This window comes from Bos indicus x Bos taurus, chromosome 17 (assembly GCF_003369695.1).
Source record: "Bos indicus x Bos taurus breed Angus x Brahman F1 hybrid chromosome 17, Bos_hybrid_MaternalHap_v2.0, whole genome shotgun sequence".
In the NCBI taxonomy this organism is placed as follows: Eukaryota; Metazoa; Chordata; class Mammalia; order Artiodactyla; family Bovidae; genus Bos; species Bos indicus x Bos taurus.
This window is the reverse complement of record NC_040092.1, coordinates 40,083,086-40,089,726: the sequence shown is the minus strand read 5'-3', so window position 1 is coordinate 40,089,726 and position 6,641 is coordinate 40,083,086. Positions and strand designations below refer to the sequence as shown.

The following is a 6,641-nucleotide window of genomic DNA, read 5'->3' as shown; positions in this document are numbered from 1 at the left end:
TTATAACCAAAATCACTACAGATGGTGACTGCAGCCATGAACTTAAAAGATGCTTGCTCCTTGGAAGAAACTCTATGACAAACCTAGACAGCATATTAAAAAGTAGAGACATTTCTTTGCCAACAAAGGCCCAGCTAGTAAAAGCTATGGTTTTTCCAGTAGTCACATATGAATGTGAGAGTTGGACTATAAAGAAAGCTGAGCCCTGAAGAACTGATGCTTTTGAACTGTGGTGTTGGAGAAGACTCTTGAGAGTCCCTTGGACTGCAAGGAGATCCAACCAGTCCATCCTAAAGGGAATCAGTCCTGGATATTCATTGGAAGGACTGATGCTGAAGCTGCAACTCCAATACTTTGGCCACCTGATGCAAAGAGCTGACTCATTTGAAAAGACCCTGATGCTGGGAAAGATTGAAGGTGAGAAGAGAAGGGGATGATGAAGGATGAGATAGTTGGATGGTATCACCAACTCCATGGGCATGAGTGTGAGTAAGCCCTGGGAGTTGGTGATGGACAGGGAAGCCTGGCGTGATGCAGTCCATGGGCTCTCAGAGTTGGACATGACTGAGCAACTGAACTAAACTGAACTGAACTTCTGACCATTGACTTCCATAATCTGGCATAACAGCTTTTCCGTTTTCACCTTATTATCAAACTCTTATTTGCTCAATAGTGAAAGTGAAAATGTTAGTCGCTCAGTGGTGTTTGACTCTTTGTGACCCAATGAACTGTAGTCCACCAGGCTCCTCTGTCCATGGAATTCTCCAGGCAAAGAACTAGAGTGAGTTGCCATTTCCTTCTCCAGGGGATCTTCCCAACCCAGGGATCAAACCCAGGTCTGCATTGCAGGCAGATTCTTTACTGTCTGAGCCACCAGGGAAGTCCTTGCTCAATATTTCCCACAAATTCTGACATTTTAATTTTTCTTTTCCATTACATTTAAGTTTATTCCCTCTTTAGGGGTTTATATAGTTTCTTAATGCAACCCATGAATGGTTCTATCTCATTACTCAGGCCATATTTCAAATGTCAGATCCTCCTCTCCTGACTACTCACTGAATTATACACCCTTTGTCTTTTCCCTGTCGTGGTTTCTTTATGTTATCATGTTGTGTGTGTGTGTGTGTGTGTGTTTCTGATGATTATAATTATCAGATTTTTTGTTGTCCTTTTTTTATTTTTAGTTTCCTTTCTGCCACAATGTAGGCTTCAAAATCAGAAGGTTGACTGTCTAGAACAGTGTTTGCACAAATCAGGTGCTCAGTAAATAGCAATTGATTAAATGAATATATAAAGAGCAGAAGTATTAAGCAATAATATACAATCAGAACTATGTGTGGATAGCAAAGAATAAATAATTTTCCCTTCTTTATCCTCTTCTGGATCTTCAAGATTTCCCCCATCAACATGCATCATATTTATATAAAATAAACTATAAAAGTGTGTAACTTAAAACCTTTAAAATTACATAATTTATTTAGTTTATTTTGTTGAAATGCTATTTACTAAATTTAATTTAACTTCTCTTGCTTTTTTAGTACTTTGAAGCATCTCAACAAAAGAAAATAGCAACATGATGTACTTGGTGACTTCTAAGACATTTCCCAGATACTATAATCAAATTCTATAGGAGGTGGTTAATCCAGAAGGTAAAAAGGGCAAAATTAATCCGTAAAAATCGTATAATCTAGAGCTGTCTTTTAAAAGTTCTTATTTTAAATGTGGTTACTGTGATTTCTCTCTTGTTCTTACAAATTAAGGAAAAGAATTAATCATTTGAATATTTCCATTTGTTTGCTCCAAGTAATCATAAATTGATTCTGGGAGAAAAATGAAGTAGCGATAGTAATACAAAAGTATTATGAAAATGAAATTTAAATGCTTTTTCTTTTCTTGGGTCTGGGAATTGTGCATCTTGCTTTACACTGCATATTTTCCAACTTTCATGGAGTGAAATAAAATTAATGGGAAAAATTTGTAGTAGCCGAGCCCAAGCTAAAGTCTGTAAAAATCATTATTGGTGTACTCATTATTGACACATGCCATATTCCTTACCCAAATGTATAATTTTATTAAGATTATTCTATATAATGAACCATTAATTGCATAGAAATACAAACTGAACCCCCAAAGGCAATAAATATCAAAAAAAGTGAGTCATTTTCCACCCTTAATAGCAATTTGAAAAACAGATTTCAGAAATAATCCGGTAAAATATATTGCTATGTTCCTGATCATTTTTGGTCAGTAACATGGATTTTTCTGGTATGGAAAATTACAGCCTTACATTTTGTTCAGACAAAATTTCCACATCAGGAAGATAAAATGATTTAAAAGTGAGAAGCATTATATTCTTATAAAAGCTGCTTATTCACAGGAATACTTTACACTCTTGGTTATTAATTACCTTGCTTCTCATTTGAATAGTTGTTGATTTGGCCTTATAGTTGCATAACTTCCTATTTATGCTTTATAATATGGAATGGAAGTTTAATAAAAAATTAATAATGGACATAGCAGAGGAAAGAATACAAAATGCATCTCAGCAAGATTGTTCATGGATGTCAAAACAAATCAGCAAGAGTACAGAAGGCTCTGTCTCAATTATATTTTGAGGGAGGGTATGAGAATGGAGAGAGAATTAGTTTCCTCTCCTTTATTGCTTAAACTATAAAACTATGAAGCATTAAATGTCTTCTGGGAGCTCACCCAATGTTTGGAAAAATAAGGTTTGTCTCTGTGGAATTTGATGCATTTCTTTCCAGAATATAAGCTCATCAGAGTTAGTGTGCTAAATAAATGCTGGAAACAGGGTGAAAGAAGAAGGGGAGAAAAAACCAATAAAATAAATGATGAAAAGGCAAGGCGTAAGTGCCAACCACATTAATAACACTCATTTTGAAGGGTAATGTTTAAGTAGGCATAGAAAGTGAGCCACTGGAGAATTGAGATTAAAATTAAATCACATGCTTGTTCAATAACTTTTTGACTAGGAGCTAAACAGATTCATTAACAAATGCAAATGATTCTTTTAATTAGACATCAACAAATGAGGTCCAATAGCAGAAACCATGCTACTTGGTCTTGATAGATTTTCATTATAGAGCTTCAACACCTCCACAATAATTCCCTGAGTTTCCTTTACAGTCACTCACAAAGAATGTGAGTTTAAAACTGGCTTGATATTTTAATATATCTATAAATGTGCTTAAAGTCTACCACAATCAAGGTGAAAAGGGGAAGCTTGCCTCTTTATATTTCTAATTGGCATTCCATTATGCAGATATAGATATATCAGAGTTTGTTAATCCATCCACCCATCAAAGGACATTTGGGTTGTTTCCAACTCTTGGCAGTTATGAATAAAGCTGCAGTAAATATTCATGGACAGGTCTTTTTGTGGACATAACCCAGGAATAGTGTTTCTGGGCCATATGGAAAGTGTATGTGTAACTTTGTAAGAAATTGCCAACCCTTTTTCCAGAATACCTGGACCATTTTGCACTTCCATCAGCAATGTTCAGGAGTTCTAGCTGCGGCAAATTTTTGCCAGTGCTTAATATTATCATTCCTGACATTCCAAGTTTGCTTCTGCTATGATTTCCTTCTGTCTGAAAAAGTTCCTTTAGTAATTCTTTTAGAAGAAATCTAATACCAAGAAATTCTCTCAATTTTTCTTCATGAAAATGCCTTAATTTCACCTGTTTCTTTGAATATAGAATTATGCTGGTATTTGAAATATATATTATTTGGCTTGAAGAATCCTTAAAGAAAGATGGAGTCATAATTGTATAATATCAGGCCATTATGATTTAATTGTCAAAATGGAACTTCAAAACCTTATCAGAAAAAAAGTTATTATAGATTTAAAGGTCAAGGATGAGTTATTCCATACATAATTTTCAGCATTCAGTAAAATCTATATTCAATAAAAATAATAGACAAGAGGAAAATTAGGTATTTTTAAAAGACCCACAGGTTATCTGGATTTTAAATTTCTAGATGCTAAAATAGTTGTGAATAATATATTCAAGATAATATATGACAAAATGAGATCTGAAAAAGAAATGCACAGAAATAGAGCAAAGAGTCAACAACGAATGAAGAATTCAACAAATAGATTGCAGCAGATTAGACTCAGCAAGTAAGAGTATTAATGAGTTTCATGTTGGATCAGAATATATGCAGACTAGATATGTGTTATGAAGAAAAAAAGAAAATATTATATGAGACCCATGAGTGACAAAATAAAAAGTCTAAGAAATTTAATTGGATTTCCAGAAAGCAAACTAGCCAAATAATGACAAGTTTAGAGAACTAATATTTTATAATGTGCTGAAAGCAAACTTGTTGAAACTTTTCCCTGAAAGGAGACATTATCTTTATTATACTACTGTAAATTAAAAGGGTACATGGGAGCTTTCTCAAAAAGCTAAAAATATAACTACCATATGACCCAACCATTCCACTCCTGGAGATATATCTGGAGAAAATGAGAACACTAATTTGAAAAGATACATGCTCCTCAATATTCATAGCAACATTATTTATAATAGCCAAGATATGGAAGCAACTAAAGTGCTCATCAACTGATGAAAGAATGCAGAAGATCTGGTATATATATATATATATATATATATATATACACACACACATACATACATACATATAATGGGATAATACTCAGCTATTAAAAAAAAAAAGAATGAGATTTTACCATGGATGGACCTGAAGGGTATTATACTTAGTGAAATAAGTCAGACAGAGAAAGAGAAATACTCTATATTATCACTTATATGTTGAATCTAAAAAAGAAAACAAACTAATGAAACATAACAAAAAAAGAAGCAGACTCAGAGATGTAGAGAACAAGTACGTGGTTACCGGGGAAGGTGGGAGGGGCCAGATAAGGGTAGGGAAATAAGAAGTACAGACTACTGTGCAGAAAACCAAAAGCTACAGGGGTCTATTGTATAGCACAGGAATATAAACAGTATTTTATAATAACTATAAGTGGAGTATAATCCATAAAGATTTTGTGCCACTGTGTTGCACACTTGAAACTAATTTAATATTGTAAGTCAGCTATATCTCAAGAAAAAATAATCTTTGTTTATCAACACATCATTAAGAAAGTTAAAGCTAAGACAAAGTGGGAGAAAATTTGTCAACATACATTTCATGCAGAATTTGTATCAAAGCATATAATAAAAGCTGCTATAAAACAATAAGAAAAAGGTAGACAACCAATTGAAACTAAGCAAGATATAAACTGATGTATACAAAGATTATGTACAAATGGCCATGAAGCAAATAAAGAAGTGAAAATGATGAATGATCATTGAAAATGATCATTTTCATCATTCCTCAGGAAATGGAAAATAAAATGATTATATATCACTATACATCACACAGAATGCCAGGCTGGATGAATCACAAGCTGGAATCAAGATTGCTAGGAGAAATACCAATAACCTCCGATATGCAGATGACACCACCCTTATGTCAGGAAGCAAAGAGGAACTAAAGAGCCCCTTGATGAGGGTGACAGACAGGAGTGAAAAAGCTGGCTAAAATTCAACATTTAAAAAACTAAGATCATGGCATCCAGTCCCATCACTTCATGGAAAACAAAGGAGAAAATTAGAAAGAGTGATAGATTTTATTTTCTTGAGCTCCAAAATCACTGTGGATGGTGGCTGCAGTCTTGAAATGAAAAACACTTGCTCCTTGGAAGGAAAGCTATGACAAACCTAGACAGCATGTTAAAAAGCAGAGACATCACTTTGCCACCAAAGGTCTATATAGTCAAAGCTATGGTTTTTCCAGTAGTCATATACAGATGTGAGACCATAAAGAAGGCTGAAAGTGAAAGTGAAGTCACTCAGTCATGTCTGACTCTTTGTGACCCCATGGACTGTAGCCCACCAGGCTCCTCAGTCCACGGAATTTTGCAGGCAAGAGTACTGGAGTGGGTTGCTATTTCCTTCTCCAGGGGATCTTCCCAACCCAGGGACTGAACCCAGGTTTCCTGCACTGCAGGCAGACGCTTTACTGTCTGAGCCACCAGAGAAGCCCTGAGTGCCAAATAATTGATGCTTTTGAACTGTGGTGTTGGAGAAGACTCTTGAGAGTCCCTTGGATTGCAATGAGATCAAACCAGTCAATACTAAAGAAAATCAACTCTGAATATTCACTGGAAGGATTGATGTTGAAGCTGGAGCTTCAGTACTTTGCCCACCTGACTCATTGGAGAAGACCCTGATACTGGGAAAGGCTGAAGGCAAAAGAAGAAGGGAGCAGTGGAGGATGAGTGGTTAGATAGCATCACCAACTCAATGGACATTATATGAGCAACCTCCAGGAGATGGAGAAGGACAGGGAAGCCTACCATGCTTCAGTGCATGGGGTTGCAAAGAGTCAGACACGACTTAGCGACTGAACAACAACTTATCACTACACAATCTCCAGAATGGCTAAAATTAAAACAAAACATAATTGGTTTTATAGGTGAAATGCAAAGCAAGTCTTATCTCAAAGTGCTAGTGCTAGTATTGCTCAATAGCAATACTCACTATTGACATCATCTACTAAAGAAAGCCTTCCTCAGCGATCAATGCAAAGAAATAGAGGAAAACAGT

General features: G+C 35.2%; 1 long non-coding RNA gene across 1 annotated transcript; it reads left to right on the top strand.

Moving 5' to 3' along the window:
• Positions 1 to 378: 378 nt before the first annotated feature.
• On the top strand, positions 379 to 1,980 carry LOC113907696. The gene is made up of 2 exons (XR_003515262.1): positions 379 to 417; positions 1,539 to 1,980. It is a non-coding gene; the product is annotated as an uncharacterized LOC113907696 (long non-coding RNA).
• The last annotated feature ends 4,661 nt before the right edge of the window (positions 1,981 to 6,641 follow it).